General features: G+C 45.0%; 7 non-coding genes and 3 pseudogenes across 7 annotated transcripts; all 10 read right to left on the reverse strand.

The window, feature by feature from the left end:
- Nucleotides 1–1,091: 1,091 nt before the first annotated feature.
- LOC145772902 (U2 spliceosomal RNA) lies at nucleotides 1,092–1,265 on the reverse strand (annotated as a pseudogene).
- Nucleotides 1,266–10,933: 9,668 nt separating this feature from the next.
- On the reverse strand, nucleotides 10,934–11,127 carry LOC145773525 (U2 spliceosomal RNA). Its single transcript, XR_014289900.1, has one exon. It is a non-coding gene; the product is annotated as a U2 spliceosomal RNA (small nuclear RNA).
- A 234-nt stretch (nucleotides 11,128–11,361) lies between these two features.
- LOC145772937 (U6 spliceosomal RNA) lies at nucleotides 11,362–11,468 on the reverse strand. The gene has a single exon (XR_014289363.1). It is a non-coding gene; the product is annotated as a U6 spliceosomal RNA (small nuclear RNA).
- Nucleotides 11,469–11,651: 183 nt separating this feature from the next.
- Nucleotides 11,652–11,814, reverse strand: LOC145773417 (U1 spliceosomal RNA). The gene has a single exon (XR_014289800.1). It is a non-coding gene; the product is annotated as a U1 spliceosomal RNA (small nuclear RNA).
- An 857-nt stretch (nucleotides 11,815–12,671) lies between these two features.
- LOC145773526 (U2 spliceosomal RNA) lies at nucleotides 12,672–12,865 on the reverse strand. Its single transcript, XR_014289901.1, has one exon. It is a non-coding gene; the product is annotated as a U2 spliceosomal RNA (small nuclear RNA).
- Nucleotides 12,866–13,099: 234 nt separating this feature from the next.
- LOC145772938 (U6 spliceosomal RNA) lies at nucleotides 13,100–13,206 on the reverse strand. The gene has a single exon (XR_014289364.1). It is a non-coding gene; the product is annotated as a U6 spliceosomal RNA (small nuclear RNA).
- Nucleotides 13,207–13,389: 183 nt separating this feature from the next.
- LOC145773418 (U1 spliceosomal RNA) lies at nucleotides 13,390–13,552 on the reverse strand. The gene has a single exon (XR_014289801.1). It is a non-coding gene; the product is annotated as a U1 spliceosomal RNA (small nuclear RNA).
- An 854-nt stretch (nucleotides 13,553–14,406) lies between these two features.
- On the reverse strand, nucleotides 14,407–14,580 carry LOC145772903 (U2 spliceosomal RNA; annotated as a pseudogene).
- A 4,032-nt stretch (nucleotides 14,581–18,612) lies between these two features.
- LOC145772913 (U2 spliceosomal RNA) lies at nucleotides 18,613–18,778 on the reverse strand (annotated as a pseudogene).
- A 234-nt stretch (nucleotides 18,779–19,012) lies between these two features.
- On the reverse strand, nucleotides 19,013–19,119 carry LOC145772939 (U6 spliceosomal RNA). The gene has a single exon (XR_014289365.1). It is a non-coding gene; the product is annotated as a U6 spliceosomal RNA (small nuclear RNA).
- Nucleotides 19,120–19,195: the final 76 nt, after the last annotated feature.

Raw genomic sequence — 19,195 nt, forward strand, 5'->3', positions numbered from 1 at the left:
CATATATACAGGACACAAAACGGTCCACCATTCAAGCCCTGTGGGTCATCATGACAAAAACGAAAAACATAACACAAAAGCATAACATTCCTTTGTCATCTGACATTTCTACTCCTTCTAAACCTCCTCCTACGGTCAGAAGAAAGAAGAACCAGTCGAGATCCACTCTTCAACCGCCCTCTCAGTCGTCCTCGGTGGTAGGGATGACTGATTGCAGCGGTGGATCTCACTAGAACAGTACGGTCGTAGATCATCTTTGAAGAAGATTAGACAGCCAAGGGCGTAACAACCCACCTTTAACCCGTCCCTCTCACTCATCTCCAACGGCCTGATGCCGGAAGAGTGATTGCAGCGGGAGATCTTTAACCGTCCCTCTCCGTCGTCCCACTCGCTCTGGGATGACAGGATTGCAGCGGCCAATTCCATGATGACTCTGGGGTCAGCGAAAGCTACCCTCCCTCTGGCCGCTCCTCTCTGGCATCTCCGCCAAATGAGGTGTCAGACTGCAGTGGCCCGTTTCCTCCAAACAGGTGCCCTTCTTCAAGCGGGCAACAAGAAGATACACACACATAAACAATCACAAATAAAATTAAAATTAACTCTTTGACAAAACGCGCTAGTTCTTGAGCTTGACCCGCCATCTCCTAGACTGCTCCAAGATCAGCAAGAGGAAAGTCGAGACAGGCAGATCAGCTTGAGGCAGCCACTAACCAAACATTTACATCCACAGATTACCATCTACCGCGGTGGGTCCCTTCGGTCGTAGTGAGTCCCTCGCCTCCCTGGTAGGTATCTTCCATGTAAGTATGGTGTGCCTGCTGAGTGTTTGGGTGTGTGGACGGCTCCCGGAGCGGACGCACTAATGATGAGACAGGAAACAAATCCATTCCATATGGACAATTTGTAAACCTGCAAGATGTAGTGGTATCCATCTTGAACTCTGAGCGTTGCGCGAAAAAAAAAAAAAAAAAAAAAAAAAAAAAAAAAAAAAAAAAGACGACCAATAAAACACAAGAAATGAGACCGACGAACAACGAAAGCCATGATTCGCATTTTCAATGATTGATTGTTCATTTATCCCACCCGAAGGTGGGATGTGGGCCGAACCCGGAGGTACTGCAATACCGGGACAACCCGTGGGTGCGACAAAGCGAGCTTTGAATCGACACCCCGTCTTCAAACATACATTTAATACAAGAGCCCAGCGATGCTGGGCGTCCCAGGTATTAAACTGAGAAGAACAGATACTACACTTGATCTTATTTTTTTTTTTTTTTTTTTTTTTTTTTTTTTTTTTTTTTTTTTTTTCGCGCAACGCTCAGAGTTCAAGATGGATACCACTACATCTTGCAGGTTTACAAATTGTCCATATGGAATGGATTTGTTTCCTGTCTCATCATTAGTGCGTCCGCTCCGGGAGCCGTCCACACACCCAAACACTCAGCAGGCACACCATACTTACATGGAAGATACCTACCAGGGAGGCGAGGGACTCACTACGACCGAAGGGACCCACCGCGGTAGATGGTAATCTGTGGATGTAAATGTTTGGTTAGTGGCTGCCTCAAGCTGATCTGCCTGTCTCAACTTTCCTCTTGCTGATCTTGGAGCAGTCTAGGAGAAGGCGGGTCAAGCTCAAGAACTAGCGCATTTTGGTAGAGAGTTAATTTTAATTTTATTTGAAATTGTTTGTGTGTGTGTATCTTCTTGTTGCCCGCTTCAAGAAGGGCACCTGTTTGGAGAAAACGGGCCACCGCAGTCTGACACCTCATTTGGCGGAGATGCCAGAGAGGAGCGGCCAGAGGGAGGGTAGCTTTCGCTGACCCCAGAGTCGTCTTGGAATGGGCCGCTGCAATCCTGTCATCCCAGAGCGAGTGGGACGACGGAGAGGGACGGTTAAAGATCTCCCGCTGCAATCACTCTTCCGGCATCAGGCCGTTGGAGATGAGTGAGAGGGACGGGTTAAAGGTGGGTTGTTACGCCCTTGGCTGTCTAATCTTCTTCAAAGATGATCTACGACCGTACTGTTCTAGTGAGATCCACCGCTGCAATCAGTCATCCCTACCACCGAGGACGACTGAGAGGGCGGTTGAAGAGTGGATCTCGACTGGTTCTTCTTTCTTCTGACCGTAGGAGGAGGTTTGGAAGGAGTAGAAATGTCAGATGACAAAGGAATGTTATGCTTTTGTGTTATGTTTTTCGTTTTTGTCATGATAACCCACAGGGCTTGAATGGTGGACCGTTTTGTGTCCTGTATATATGTGTCGCCTATGTCCAGAGATATCTTCTTTTGGATGATGGTGTGTTTGGCGACATTCATCATGGTCAAAAGAATCGGATTGTTCTTCTGTCCGTCAGGGATTTGGTTGTGGAGGATCATGTCCTTTGTTATTTCTATGTCTTCCTTGGTTAGGCCAAGATATTGTTGTTTCAGGCGCTCCCATATTCCTTGTGCAAAGGAGCACTTGGTGAGGACGTGGGCCACATTGTCTTCTGGTTTTCTGCAGAATTTGCAGTTTGTTTTTCTGTCGGAGTGTATTGATCTATTAAAATCTCCCCATTTGTATCCTCCATGTGCAATCCGAAAGGACATGGAGGATAGGTGAGGTGGAAGGAAGAGTTTGATTCCCTTGTTTTTCAAGAGGATCTCATTCCAAGGAATCTTCTTTCCGTTTTCATCAATCTTGTCAATTTTCTTTTCATTTTGCGTTTTCAGATTGATGTAGATATTTTTGTAGGAAGTGTTTTCCCAGTCGTGTTTCAAGCCTTTGAGTTTGCAAAAGGACTTGAAGATGTCCGCATACATTTCGTTTGGAATTGGGGCATGCGGAATGCTGTTGGAGAACAGATGAGGATTAATGTGTCTCATTCTGTAACTCAAATTGAACATGGCCCATTCGTGCCAGATTTCGGTGGCGTCTTCTAGTGAGAAGAGGTGGCGAATTCTGTCGATGCGGCTTGTTTGAAATTTTGATTGGATGTCCACCATGTTGATGCCTCCATCTTTAACAGGAGGAAACGTCTTGCTTCTCTGGAGCTGTTCGAATGGTGAAGGATACCAGAGGAAGTCGAAGAGGATTTTGTTTAGTTCTTTGATGTGTTGTTTCGTTGGCATCAGCACTCTACTGAGATGCAAAGTGACGGGTACCAAGAGAGTGTTGATGATCGAGATCTTTCCATAGAGGGAGAGTCTTCGTGGTTTGTGGATGTTGGCGATCGTTTGAGTTTTTTTGATGGCGGTCTGCCAGTTCATCTTGTCAAGTTGTGTTTTGTTTGTGCCTAGCCAGATGCCCAGGATCTTGACGTTGTTCAAGATCGCAGCTTCTGGAAAGAGTTGCTGAGCTCTTTGGGCCAGGTCAGGTTTGGACGCCAGGATCTGGGTCTTTCCCTGGTTCACTTTCTGGCCGGACATCGTCTGGTAGATGGCTAGTTCTTTGTTGATTTCCTTGAGAGATGGAATGTCTCTTGTGATGAATGTGGTGTCGTCCGCATATTGCTGGATTTTGATTGTCAGCTTGGAAAAGCGAAAACCGTTGATCAGATGATTTTTCTCTATGCGTCGGGTGAGAACGTCAGCACAGATTATGAAATAGAGCATGCTGAGGGGACAACCCTGTCGTATGCCCCTTTTAACGTTTATTCGTTTTGTTAAAGCTCCATTGATTTCTATTTTGCTTTTTGTTTTGTGGTAAACTAATGACAGGTAATTCATCATTATTGGTTTTACTCCGAGTTTCTTCAAGATTCCATAGAGGAAGGAGTGACTAACTCTATCGAAAGCTTTTTCAAAGTCAGTTATCATGACGTACAAGTCCCTGTGTTGAGTTTGAGAAGCTTCCAGGGCAGCTTGTATATTCATTGTAACATGCTCTATTCTGCGGTTTGGCAGTCCACATTTCTGATTCGGACAAATCAGGTTTGTGATCATGGGTGTGAGTCTGTTGGAGAGGATTTTGCTCAAGATCTTGTAGTCTGTGTTGAGCAGAGAGATCGGTCTCCAATTTTTGAGCTTTTCTTTTTCACCTTTTTTAAAGATTAACTTCACTTTTGCTTCTCTCATTGAGGGAGTCATTGTTTTTCTCAAGTAGCAATTTGTAAGCATCTCTAGAATGTCGTGTTTCAGGAAATGCCAGCATTTTTGGTAGAATAATGAGCCGAGACCATCTGATCCAGGTGCAGAATCCTTATTAAGAGAATCGATGGCGGTTTTTACTTCTTTGAGACTGATCAGCTGTTCCGCTTGTTCAGCTGCGTCTTCCTCAATTTTGGCCTCTCCAAGAATGTTTAAGTAGTTGTTTTGTTCTTGAGAGTTTATGTTGTCTTTTACACCCCATAGGGAGTGGTAGAAGCTGTGTACTTCTTTGAGAATGTCTTCTTTCTTGGTGAGTGTTGTGTTGTTTGCGTCGTGTATCTCAGTGATAGAGGTACTTTTACAATTTTGTTCCTCTGCTTTGAAGAAGCTTTTAGATGGTTCTTCATCGCTAGTTGGGATAGTTCTGGATCTGATTTGCGATCCGACTGCTTTATAATCGTAGAAGTTGTTGATTTTCTCCAAGAATTCCGGGCGACGATCTTCCAGGACGTGGTCTGGATGAGCGTCCAGAGTGTGGAGCATATTTTTCGCTTGATTGTAATCTTCTCTACGCTTGAGTGCGACATCTTGCGAGAGTTCAATCAGTCGATTTTTCAACATTTTCTTGCCATGATCCCACCTTATAAGCATGTCTGGTGGTTCTATTTGTGGTACGTTTATGGTCCAGTTTTCCCAAGCCGTTTCGAGCTCTGTTATGACGTGAGCATATTCTAATATGCTGTTATTGATTTTGTATGAATATTCACCCCATTTGGTGTGTTGTTGATATTTTAGATGAATTATTGGTAATGTGCAGTGGTCTGATGATGTGAAGTATTCATGTTTGATGTTATGATAATTTTCAAGTGCATGTTCATTTATGTATATTCTATCTATCCTGGTCTTACTGTTGTGGTTTTGGCGCGTGAACAGTCTTTTGTAAGGATATTCTTGTCTGAATATGTCTGTCAATTGGTTATGATGTATTAATGTTCTAAGTGCTGTTTTATCCGGTGTAGTGAAGAAAAATTGCGGCTTAGCAGTGTCCAACGGATCAAGGATCACGTTAAAATCACCAAGTAAGACCACATGTTGATGTTCATATTCCAGCATAGCCTCGGAGAGCAGTTCAAAGCATGACTTTCTCTCTCCGTTGCTCTGCGGAAGGTATGCATTGAATATGTTTATGTTATTTTTACCACATTTGATGTTGAGGTGATGTATTCGATTTTGTACTATTGTGTGATGTGTGATTTCGGACCTATCGTGTATGTCCTTCTTTACGATGAACATTGTCCCTGCATAGAAGGGGGTTCTATCAGGTTCTATGTTTGTATATGTTATGTAATTGTTATGTTGAGCCCACGTCTCGAGTTGATCGGTGGGGATTCTGTGTGTTTCCTGAATTGCCAGTACAGAGAGTCTGTGAGATGTAAAGAACTGTTTGACATCTCGCAATTTCTTGGATATTCCGTTGATGTTCATTGAGCCAACCTTGAGGTTGCCCAGTCCGGCGTCCGAATCGTCACTCTCCGTATCTGTGAACATGATTATAGATAGAGAAAAAGCAGATTAAAGTTTAAGAGTTTTGGACTAGACCGTGTAGTTGGATGGGACGCCGTCTGAGTCCGTGAGCTCATCCACCGAACTGAAGACATTTCGATGGAGAGGAGAGGTCCCGGTCAGTTCAGCCCGCGTAGACTCTCTCGAAGAAACGGACTCCGAGTCAGTTGACGAGTTGTCATTGTCAACTGAGACCGACGCATCCTTGGAGCTGGCGTGGGATGCGTCGTGGTCTCTGGGATTCGTCGTCCTGGGAGATGCTGGTTGGGCAATCGATCTCCGCTTTAGCAAGGGTTCTTTTGGAGTCGATGTCTTGGACTCTGTGTTGGACATGGGCTTATCCACTATCTCAGCATCTGATGAGAAGATGCTGCGCATGGAGGTTTTGGGGTTGTGTTTCCCTCCTTTGCCCACGGTGATAAAGCCATCGTCGCTCGTGGGGGGGTTCTTTCTCTTCCTACTCTTTTCCCTGAACTTTTCTCTTGCATTGCAACCAGGTTTGTGTCGGCCTGTTGATCGGCACACATGACAGGCGAGCTGCTGCCTGGTTGGCGACGAATCTGACACATACGTTTTTTTTGGTCTGGATGCAGCAAAACGCGGTCTGGACTTCTCGGCCTGTCTCGCAAGGAAAGCGGCCTCTGATCTTTGGCAGAAGAGTTCGTTGCTTCTGTTTATGGATTCTCTCGAGCGTCCCTGTTTCCTGGGTTGTCTAGGCGCCCGGTCTCGGGGTGGGTCGGCCTTGGACTCCCGGTCTCGAGGTGGGTTGGCCTGGGTCTTCTTCGGCTTCGTGGGGCATTTGGAAGTTAGGTGGCCCCGGACTTTGCATATTTGGCAGAGTGGCAAATGTCCCTCTCCAGGCTTGGTGATGGAGATCCATTCACCAAACATCTGCACCTTATCTGGGATGTTAGCGAGTTTAGTGTTCTGCAGGTACACATGCAGAAACTCGTTGCAGATGGTGGGGTGCTGCTTGTGTTTACCTTTAACCATCTGGTAAACATTTCCCCAGTTTGCTTGGCAAGCAAACTCATTAATTAAATCCAGATGCCACTCGTCTGGCACTGGATATAATGTGATCACGTCGCATGGTGGCATCGGTCGCCATACTTTGATCACGTAACCTACTTCCTTGTGTGAATAGGTCACGGGTGACTGATGGTCTAGCGCCAGCTGTTCCATCAGCACGGATTTGGTTTCGTTCTCAGAAGCTGAGAACGTGACGGTGAAAATGTGCTGCCGCAGGCTCTTGGCACGCACAGCTTTTAGCTCCTTTCCATACTTTGCAAGGAAGCCATCTTGCATAAAGAAACTGATGAAAGTGCTTACATCAAGCCAGGACTGGCTGGATGCTTGCACAACCAAGGTTCTTTGATATTTAAACTCGTTGGCCTTAGAGTCGCCCATGAGTATAGCTGGTGTTTAGTTTATGTTATTTTAAATATAAGAATTAACAAAGACTTACCAAAGTCCAAGCTTTTCAAGTTTTAAATTTTCCTTCTGAAGGAAAATTTAGCTAAATTCTGTCTTGACCACACCCTAAAAGCTGGTCACGTACTGTCTAGACTCGCTGTAGCTAACTGGCTATTCTCACCTGACCTACTTTCTACGTGGCAATCAGCTAATTCCCTTAAGGGGAAAGGGCTGACTCCAAAAAAAATCTAGGGAGGGAAAAAAGGCTAACTACTCGCCTAGATCAGTGGTTCCCAGCAGGGGGCCACTGATCTAGCTGACTTAGGCTATTTTCTAAACTTTCTAGTTATTTATTTATCTAACTGACTTTAAAAAAAATCTAAAAAGGCTGGTAAAAGTTAGGCCGGTGTCGCTTTCACTCGCTCGCTCTAGCGAGGAAAGCAAGGCTTGCTGTTAGTCGCTTTTTGGCAACAAAACAACTACTTAAACATTCTTGGAGAGGCCAAAATTGAGGAAGACGCAGCTGAACAAGCGGAACAGCTGATCAGTCTCAAAGAAGTAAAAACCGCCATCGATTCTCTTAATAAGGATTCTGCACCTGGATCAGATGGTCTCGGCTCATTATTCTACCAAAAATGCTGGCATTTCCTGAAACACGACATTCTAGAGATGCTTACAAATTGCTACTTGAGAAAAACAATGACTCCCTCAATGAGAGAAGCAAAAGTGAAGTTAATCTTTAAAAAAGGTGAAAAAGAAAAGCTCAAAAATTGGAGACCGATCTCTCTGCTCAACACAGACTACAAGATCTTGAGCAAAATCCTCTCCAACAGACTCACACCCATGATCACAAACCTGATTTGTCCGAATCAGAAATGTGGACTGCCAAACCGCAGAATAGAGCATGTTACAATGAATATACAAGCTGCCCTGGAAGCTTCTCAAACTCAACACAGGGACTTGTACGTCATGATAACTGACTTTGAAAAAGCTTTCGATAGAGTTAGTCACTCCTTCCTCTATGGAATCTTGAAGAAACTCGGAGTAAAACCAATAATGATGAATTACCTGTCATTAGTTTACCACAAAACAAAAAGCAAAATAGAAATCAATGGAGCTTTAACAAAACGAATAAACGTTAAAAGGGGCATACGACAGGGTTGTCCCCTCAGCATGCTCTATTTCATAATCTGTGCTGACGTTCTCACCCGACGCATAGAGAAAAATCATCTGATCAACGGTTTTCGCTTTTCCAGGCTGACAATCAAAATCCAGCAATATGCGGACGACACCACATTCATCACAAAAGACATTCCATCTCTCAAGGAAATCAACAAAGAACTAGCCATCTACCAGACGATGTCCGGCCAGAAAGTGAACCAGGGAAAGACCCAGATCCTGGCGTCCAAACCTGACCTGGCCCAAAGAGCTCAGCAACTCTTTCCAGAAGCTGCGATCTTGAACAACGTCAAGATCCTGGGCATCTGGCTAGGCACAAACAAAACACAACTTGACAAGATGAACTGGCAGACCGCCATCAAAAAAACTCAAACGATCGCCAACATCCACAAACCACGAAGACTCTCCCTCTATGGAAAGATCTCGATCATCAACACTCTCTTGGTACCCGTCACTTTGCATCTCAGTAGAGTGCTGATGCCAACGAAACAACACATCAAAGAACTAAACAAAATCCTCTTCGACTTCCTCTGGTATCCTTCACCATTCGAACAGCTCCAGAGAAGCAAGACGTTTCCTCCTGTCAAAGATGGAGGCATCAACATGGTGGACATCCAATCAAAATTTCAAACAAGCCGCATCGACAGAATTCGCCACCTCTTCTCACTAGAAGACGCCACCGAAATCTGGCACGAATGGGCCATGTTCAATTTGAGTTACAGAATGAGACACATTAATCCTCATCTGTTCTCCAACAGCATTCCGCATGCCCCAATTCCAAACGAAATGTATGCGGACATCTTCAAGTCCTTTTGCAAACTCAAAGGCTTGAAACACGACTGGGAAAACACTTCCTACAAAAATATCTACATCAATCTGAAAACGCAAAATGAAAAGAAAATTGACAAGATTGATGAAAACGGAAAGAAGATTCCTTGGAATGAGATCCTCTTGAAAAACAAGGGAATCAAACTCTTCCTTCCACCTCACCTATCCTCCATGTCCTTTCGGATTGCACATGGAGGATACAAATGGGGAGATTTTAATAGATCAATACACTCCGACAGAAAAACAAACTGCAAATTCTGCAGAAAACCAGAAGACAATGTGGCCCACGTCCTCACCAAGTGCTCCTTTGCACAAGGAATATGGGAGCGCCTGAAACAACAATATCTTGGCCTAACCAAGGAAGACATAGAAATAACAAAGGACATGATCCTCCACAACCAAATCCCTGACGGACAGAAGAACAATCCGATTCTTTTGACCATGATGAATGTCGCCAAACACACCATCATCCAAAAGAAGATATCTCTGGACATAGGCGACACATATATACAGGACACAAAACGGTCCACCATTCAAGCCCTGTGGGTCATCATGACAAAAACGAAAAACATAACACAAAAGCATAACATTCCTTTGTCATCTGACATTTCTACTCCTTCTAAACCTCCTCCTACGGTCAGAAGAAAGAAGAACCAGTCGAGATCTACTCTTCAACCGCCCTCTCAGTCGTCCTCGGTGGTAGGGATGACTGATTGCAGCGGTGGATCTCACTAGAACAGTACGGTCGTAGATCATCTTTGAAGAAGATTAGACAGCCAAGGGCGTAACAACCCACCTTTAACCCGTCCCTCTCACTCATCTCCAACGGCCTGATGCCGGAAGAGTGATTGCAGCGGGAGATCTTTAACTCGTCCCTCTCCGTCGTCCCACTCGCTCTGGGATGACAGGATTGCAGCGGCCAATTCCATGATGACTCTGGGGTCAGCGAAAGCTACCCTCCCTCTGGCCGCTCCTCTCTGGCATCTCCGCCAAATGAGGTGTCAGACTGCAGTGGCCCGTTTCCTCCAAACAGGTGCCCTTCTTCAAGCGGGCAACAAGAAGATACACACACATAAACAATTACAAATAAAATTAAAATTAACTCTTTGACAAAACGCGCTAGTTCTTGAGCTTGACCCGCCATCTCCTAGACTGCTCCAAGATCAGCAAGAGGAAAGTCGAGACAGGCAGATCAGCTTGAGGCAGCCACTAACCAAACATTTACATCCACAGATTACCATCTACCGCGGTGGGTCCCTTCGGTCGTAGTGAGTCCCTCGCCTCCCTGGTAGGTATCTTCCATGTAAGTATGGTGTGCCTGCTGAGTGTTTGGGTGTGTGGACGGCTCCCGGAGCGGACGCACTAATGATGAGACAGGAAACAAATCCATTCCATATGGACAATTTGTAAACCTGCAAGATGTAGTGGTATCCATCTTGAACTCTGAGCGTTGCGCGAAACAAAAAAAAAAAAAAAAAAAAAAAAAAAAAAAAAAAAAACTTGAAGCCGGCCGGTCAGTCAGTTGGTTTGTTCACGACTCGCGACGAAAAGAAGTTTGTGTCTGCGTAGGAGAACATCACATGTTTGACAAGGTGAGTCGCATTATTGGCACAGCTGTGCTGGCTGAATTGCTCAGCACAGGAACTTTTATTCAATAGAGAGTCATTGCAGAACACGCGACAACAAGCGAAAAATTTGCAACACCACACACACGTACGCGAGAGAGTAGATAACATCGGCGCAATGAATGAAAATGAACAGAAAATGACATATGATACACACGACGACCAATAAAACACAAGAAATGAGACCGACGAACAACGAAAGCCATGATTCGCATTTTCAATGATTGATTGTTCATTTATCCCACCCGAAGGTGGGATGTGGGCCGAACCCGGAGGTACTGCAATACCGGGACAACCCGTGGGTGCGACAAAGCGAGCTTTGAATCGACACCCCGTCTTCAAACATACATTTAATACAAGAGCCCAGCGATGCTGGGCGTCCCAGGTATTAAACTGAGAAGAACAGATACTACACTTGATCTTAGCTCTTGAGAGCCGAGAAGCGATAAAGCAATGCTCCACGACGTCGACGTTTAGACATCGCGGCGGCGCTTTCGGTCCGCCGGCCGGCAGTCCTGGTCGCATTTGAAATCGACTTTGTCGAATGGCTGGTGTTCTCCACTGCCTGGCAACGTGGGCACACCACGTGCGTGACGACGCGATCAAGTCGCATCCAAGCAAAGGACAAGGCATAGAAAGCATGTCGATGAACTGTGGATGCACATCCAGTCGGTGACTAAAAGAAATATGGAACGCTTCACGATTTTGCGTGTCATCCTTGCGCAGGGGCCATGCTAATCTTCTCTGTATCGTTCCAATTTTAGTATATGTACTGCCGAAGCAAGTACGCTCACCTCTTGCTTTTGATTCGCTTAAAAAGCTTTCAGATGATTTCGCTTTCAGCTTGTGGTCTCGCAACAGCAGGACACAAGACAACAATTCGGTCTCCAAACGCTTGATATGTGTTGTACGGGGGGGGGGGGATGGAAAAAGCTTTTTCTTCTTCTTCGCTTTCGGTTGATGAGTTAAAAAAGGGATAGCGCGAACGCAGTCCCCACTAACAGAAATTATACGACCGAGTTACCCACATTTGGGGTAATCGCAGAGGTCAACTTCTCCGAAGTGCAATGGTGAAGTCTCGCCCTGGGCCCACCGCCTACGTGATCACGGTGAAGACCCTCGTCAGGTAAGTATGAGTTGGTTGCCTGTCAGCATCTCTCTTCTGGGACCGTGATTCTCTTCGGCTTTGCTCCGTTGCTTTTGTTTGCCTTTTTTGTGTGTGAGCAGAACCTTTCGACGACACTTCAGCAGCTGCTGCTGCTGTTTCTGTGATCACTCACTTACTTCGAAAAAGAACAATGTATGAGTTTGAAAAATGAGAGCAAACAATGCTCAGGCGCACTTACCTTGTATTCAAATAGAATGATGAAGAAGCTTAACCAAGCGCCATATATAGCGGGCTAAATTTTCTTAAGAATGCTGTTTTTATTTCAAGCCAATGGCCTGCAGCAAAGCTCAGTTTCATTCGCTGCCATACATGCTATCATATGATGAGTGATCGCATTCTATTCTTTGAAAGGTAAGTCGCCCTCTGAGCATTGCTTGCTCACATTTATTAAACTAATGCAAGACATTTATTAAACTAATGCAAGACTCTGCATGTCACGTGCCGCTTGAAGCCGGCCGGTCAGTCAGTTGGTTTGTTCACGACTCGCGACGAAAAGAAGTTTGTGTCTGCGTAGGAGAACATCACATGTTTGACAAGGTGAGTCGCATTATTGGCACAGCTGTGCTGGCTGAATTGCTCAGCACAGGAACTTTTATTCAATAGAGAGTCATTGCAGAACACGCGACAACAAGCGAAAAATTTGCAACACCACACACACGTACGCGAGAGAGTAGATAACATCGGCGCAATGAATGAAAATGAACAGAAAATGACATATGATACACACGACGACCAATAAAACACAAGAAATGAGACCGACGAACAACGAAAGCCATGATTCGCATTTTCAATGATTGATTGTTCATTTATCCCACCCGAAGGTGGGATGTGGGCCGAACCCGGAGGTACTGCAATACCGGGACAACCCGTGGGTGCGACAAAGCGAGCTTTGAATCGACACCCCGTCTTCAAACATACATTTAATACAAGAGCCCAGCGATGCTGGGCGTCCCAGGTATTAAACTGAGAAGAACAGATACTACACTTGATCTTAGCTCTTGAGAGCCGAGAAGCGATAAAGCAATGCTCCACGACGTCGACGTTTAGACATCGCGGCGGCGCTTTCGGTCCGCCGGCCGGCAGTCCTGGTCGCATTTGAAATCGACTTTGTCGAATGGCTGGTGTTCTCCACTGCCTGGCAACGTGGGCACACCACGTGCGTGACGACGCGATCAAGTCGCATCCAAGCAAAGGACAAGGCATAGAAAGCATGTCGATGAACTGTGGATGCACATCCAGTCGGTGACTAAAAGAAATATGGAACGCTTCACGATTTTGCGTGTCATCCTTGCGCAGGGGCCATGCTAATCTTCTCTGTATCGTTCCAATTTTAGTATATGTACTGCCGAAGCAAGTACGCTCACCTCTTGCTTTTGATTCGCTTAAAAAGCTTTCAGATGATTTCGCTTTCAGCTTGTGGTCTCGCAACAGCAGGACACAAGACAACAATTCGGTCTCCAAACGCTTGATATGTGTTGTACGGGGGGGGGGGGATGGAAAAAGCTTTTTCTTCTTCTTCGCTTTCGGTTGATGAGTTAAAAAAGGGATAGCGCGAACGCAGTCCCCACTAACAGAAATTATACGACCGAGTTACCCACATTTGGGGTAATCGCAGAGGTCAACTTCTCCGAAGTGCAATGGTGAAGTCTCGCCCTGGGCCCACCGCCTACGTGATCACGGTGAAGACCCTCGTCAGGTAAGTATGAGTTGGTTGCCTGTCAGCATCTCTCTTCTGGGACCGTGATTCTCTTCGGCTTTGCTCCGTTGCTTTTGTTTGCCTTTTTTGTGTGTGAGCAGAACCTTTCGACGACACTTCAGCAGCTGCTGCTGTTTCTGTGATCACTCACTTACTTCGAAAAAGAACAATGTATGAGTTTGAAAAATGAGAGCAAACAATGCTCAGGCGCACTTACCTTGTATTCAAATAGAATGATGAAGAAGCTTAACCAAGCGCCATATATAGCGGGCTAAATTTTCTTAAGAATGCTGTTTTTATTTCAAGCCAATGGCCTGCAGCAAAGCTCAGTTTCATTCGCTGCCATACATGCTATCATATGATGAGTGATCGCATTCTATTCTTTGAAAGGTAAGTCGCCCTCTGAGCATTGCTTGCTCACATTTATTAAACTAATGCAAGACATTTATTAAACTAATGCAAGACTCTGCATGTCACGTGCCGCTTGAAGCCGGCCGGTCAGTCAGTTGGTTTGTTCACGACTCGCGACGAAAAGAAGTTTGTGTCTGCGTAGGAGAACATCACATGTTTGACAAGGTGAGTCGCATTATTGGCACAGCTGTGCTGGCTGAATTGCTCAGCACAGGAACTTTTATTCAATAGAGAGTCATTGCAGAACACGCGACAACAAGCGAAAAATTTGCAACACCACACACACGTACGCGAGAGAGTAGATAACATCGGCGCAATGAATGAAAATGAACAGAAAATGACATATGATACACACGACGACCAATAAAACACAAGAAATGAGACCGACGAACAACGAAAGCCATGATTCGCATTTTCAATGATTGATTGTTCATTTATCCCACCCGAAGGTGGGATGTGGGCCGAACCCGGAGGTACTGCAATACCGGGACAACCCGTGGGTGCGACAAAGCGAGCTTTGAATCGACACCCCGTCTTCAAACATACATTTAATACAAGAGCCCAGCGATGCTGGGCGTCCCAGGTATTAAACTGAGAAGAACAGATACTACACTTGATCTTATTTTTTTTTTTTTTTTTTTTTTTTTTTTTTTTTTTTTCTCGCGCAACGCTCAGAGTTCAAGATGGATACCACTACATCTTGCAGGTTTACAAATTGTCCATATGGAATGGATTTGTTTCCTGTCTCATCATTAGTGCGTCCGCTCCGGGAGCCGTCCACACACCCAAACACTCAGCAGGCACACCATACTTACATGGAAGATACCTACCAGGGAGGCGAGGGACTCACTACGACCGAAGGGACCCACCGCGGTAGATGGTAATCTGTGGATGTAAATGTTTGGTTAGTGGCTGCCTCAAGCTGATCTGCCTGTCTCAACTTTCCTCTTGCTGATCTTGGAGCAGTCTAGGAGATGGCGGGTCAAGCTCAAGAACTAGCGCGTTTTGTCAAAGAGTTAATTTTAATTTTATTTGTAATTGTTTATGTGTGTGTATCTTCTTGTTGCCCGCTTGAAGAAGGGCACCTGTTTGGAGGAAACGGGCCACTGCAGTCTGACACCTCATTTGGCGGAGATGCCAGAGAGGAGCGGCCAGAGGGAGGGTAGCTTTCGCTGACCCCAGAGTCATCATGGAATTGGCCGCTGCAATCCTGTCATCCCAGAGCGAGTGGGATGACGGAGAGGGACGGTTAAAGATCTCCCGCTGCAATCATTCTTCCGGCATCAGGCCGTTGGAGATGAGTGAGAGGGACGGGTTAAAGGTGGGTTGTTACGCCCTTGGCTGTCTAATCTTCTTCAAAGATGATCTACGACCGTACTGTTCTAGTGAGATCCACCGCTGCAATCAGTCATCCCTACCACCGAGGACGACTGAGAGGGCGGTTGAAGAGTGGATCTCGACTGGTTCTTCTTTCTTCTGACCGTAGGAGGAGGTTTAGAAGGAGTAGAAATGTCAGATGACAAAGGAGTGTTATGCTTTTGTGTTATGTTTTTCGTTTTTGTCATGATGACCCACAGGGCTTGAATGGTGGACCGTTTTGTGTCCTGTATATATGTGTCGCCTATGTCCAGAGATATCTTCTTTTGGATGATGGTGTGTTTGGCGACATTCATCATGGTCAAAAGAATCGGATTGTTCTTCTGTCCGTCAGGGATTTGGTTGTGGAGGATCATGTCCTTTGTTATTTCTATGTCTTCCTTGGTTAGGCCAAGATATTGTTGTTTCAGGCGCTCCCATATTCCTTGTGCAAAGGAGCACTTGGTGAGGACGTGGGCCACATTGTCTTCTGGTTTTCTGCAGAATTTGCAGTTTGTTTTTCTGTCGGAGTGTATTGATCTATTAAAATCTCCCCATTTGTATCCTCCATGTGCAATCCGAAAGGACATGGAGGATAGGTGAGGTGGAAGGAAGAGTTTGATTCCCTTGTTTTTCAAGAGGATCTCATTCCAAGGAATCTTCTTTCCGTTTTCATCAATCTTGTCAATTTTCTTTTCATTTTGCGTTTTCAGATTGATGTAGATATTTTTGTAGGAAGTGTTTTCCCAGTCGTGTTTCAAGCCTTTGAGTTTGCAAAAGGACTTGAAGATGTCCGCATACATTTCGTTTGGAATTGGGGCATGCGGAATGCTGTTGGAGAACAGATGAGGATTAATGTGTCTCATTCTGTAACTCAAATTGAACATGGCCCATTCGTGCCAGATTTCGGTGGCGTCTTCTAGTGAGAAGAGGTGGCGAATTCTGTCGATGCGGCTTGTTTGAAATTTTGATTGGATGTCCACCATGTTGATGCCTCCATCTTTGACAGGAGGAAACGTCTTGCTTCTCTGGAGCTGTTCGAATGGTGAAGGATACCAGAGGAAGTCGAAGAGGATTTTGTTTAGTTCTTTGATGTGTTGTTTCGTTGGCATCAGCACTCTACTGAGATGCAAAGTGACGGGTACCAAGAGAGTGTTGATGATCGAGATCTTTCCATAGAGGGAGAGTCTTCGTGGTTTGTGGATGTTGGCGATCGTTTGAGTTTTTTTGATGGCGGTCTGCCAGTTCATCTTGTCAAGTTGTGTTTTGTTTGTGCCTAGCCAGATGCCCAGGATCTTGACGTTGTTCAAGATCGCAGCTTCTGGAAAGAGTTGCTGAGCTCTTTGGGCCAGGTCAGGTTTGGACGCCAGGATCTGGGTCTTTCCCTGGTTCACTTTCTGGCCGGACATCGTCTGGTAGATGGCTAGTTCTTTGTTGATTTCCTTGAGAGATGGAATGTCTCTTGTGATGAATGTGGTGTCGTCCGCATATTGCTGGATTTTGATTGTCAGCTTGGAAAAGCGAAAACCGTTGATCAGATGATTTTTCTCTATGCGTCGGGTGAGAACGTCAGCACAGATTATGAAATAGAGCATGCTGAGGGGACAACCCTGTCGTATGCCCCTTTTAACGTTTATTCGTTTTGTTAAAGCTCCATTGATTTCTATTTTGCTTTTTGTTTTGTGGTAAACTAATGACAGGTAATTCATCATTATTGGTTTTACTCCGAGTTTCTTCAAGATTCCATAGAGGAAGGAGTGACTAACTCTATCGAAAGCTTTTTCAAAGTCAGTTATCATGACGTACAAGTCCCTGTGTTGAGTTTGAGAAGCTTCCAGGGCAGCTTGTATATTCATTGTAACATGCTCTATTCTGCGGTTTGGCAGTCCACATTTCTGATTCGGACAAATCAGGTTTGTGATCATGGGTGTGAGTCTGTTGGAGAGGATTTTGCTCAAGATCTTGTAGTCTGTGTTGAGCAGAGAGATCGGTCTCCAATTTTTGAGCTTTTCTTTTTCACCTTTTTTAAAGATTAACTTCACTTTTGCTTCTCTCATTGAGGAAGTCATTGTTTTTCTCAAGTAGCAATTTGTAAGCATCTCTAGAATGTCGTGTTTCAGGAAATGCCAGCATTTTTGGTAGAATAATGAGCCGAGACCATCTGATCCAGGTGCAGAATCCTTATTAAGAGAATCGATGGCGGTTTTTACTTCTTTGAGACTGATCAGCTGTTCCGCTTGTTCAGCTGCGTCTTCCTCAATTTTGGCCTCTCCAAGAATGTTTAAGTAGTTGTTTTGTTCTTGAGAGTTTATGTTGTCTTTTACACCCCATAGGGAGTGGTAGAAGCTGTGTACTTCTTTGAGAATGTCTTCTTTCTTGGTGAGTGTTGTGTTGTTTGCGTCGTGTATCTCAGTGATAGAGGTACTTTTACAATTTTGTTCCTCTGCTTTGAAGAAGCTTTTAGATGGTTCTTCATCGCTAGTTGGGATAGTTCTGGATCTGATTTGCGATCCGACTGCTTTATAATCGTAGAAGTTGTTGATTTTCTCCAAGAATTCCGGGCGACGATCTTCCAGGACGTGGTCTGGATGAGCGTCCAGAGTGTGGAGCATATTTTTCGCTTGATTGTAATCTTCTCTACGCTTGAGTGCGACATCTTGCGAGAGTTCAATCAGTCGATTTTTCAACATTTTCTTGCCATGATCCCACCTTATAAGCATGTCTGGTGGTTCTATTTGTGGTACGTTTATGGTCCAGTTTTCCCAAGCCGTTTCGAGCTCTGTTATGACGTGAGCATATTCTAATATGCTGTTATTGATTTTGTATGAATATTCACCCCATTTGGTGTGTTGTTGATATTTTAGATGAATTATTGGTAATGTGCAGTGGTCTGATGATGTGAAGTATTCATGTTTGATGTTATGATAATTTTCAAGTGCATGTTCATTTATGTATATTCTATCTATCCTGGTCTTACTGTTGTGGTTTTGGCGCGTGAACAGTCTTTTGTAAGGATATTCTTGTCTGAATATGTCTGTCAATTGGTTATGATGTATTAATGTTCTAAGTGCTGTTTTATCCGGTGTAGTGAAGAAAAATTGCGGCTTAGCAGTGTCCAACGGATCAAGGATCACGTTAAAATCACCAAGTAAGACCACATGTTGATGTTCATATTCCAGCATAGCCTCGGAGAGCAGTTCAAAGCATGACTTTCTCTCTCCGTTGCTCTGCGGAAGGTATGCATTGAATATGTCCCAGGTATTTAATATACATTATTAATGTACATAATATACATATACATAAATACCGGGACAACCCGTGGGTGCGACAAAGCGAGCTTTGAATCGACACCCCGTCTTCAAACATACATTTAATACAAGAGCCCAGCGATGCTGGGCGTCCCAGGTATTAAACTGAGAAGAACAGATACTACACTTGATCTTAGCTCTTGAGAGCCGAGAAGCGATAAAGCAATGCTCCACGACGTCGACGTTTAGACATCGCGGCGGCGCTTTCGGTCCGCCGGCCGGCAGTCCTGGTCGCATTTGAAATCGACTTTGTCGAATGGCTGGTGTTCTCCACTGCCTGGCAACGTGGGCACACCACGTGCGTGACGACGCGATCAAGTCGCATCCAAGCAAAGGACAAGGCATAGAAAGCATGTCGATGAACTGTGGATGCACATCCAGTCGGTGACTAAAAGAAATATGGAACGCTTCACGATTTTGCGTGTCATCCTTGCGCAGGGGCCATGCTAATCTTCTCTGTATCGTTCCAATTTTAGTATATGTACTGCCGAAGCAAGTACGCTCACCTCTTGCTTTTGATTCGCTTAAAAAGCTTTCAGATGATTTCGCTTTCAGCTTGTGGTCTCGCAACAGCAG

This window comes from Aplidium turbinatum, chromosome 6 (genome assembly GCF_918807975.1).
Source record: "Aplidium turbinatum chromosome 6, kaAplTurb1.1, whole genome shotgun sequence".
NCBI lineage: Eukaryota > Metazoa > Chordata > Ascidiacea > Aplousobranchia > Polyclinidae > Aplidium > Aplidium turbinatum.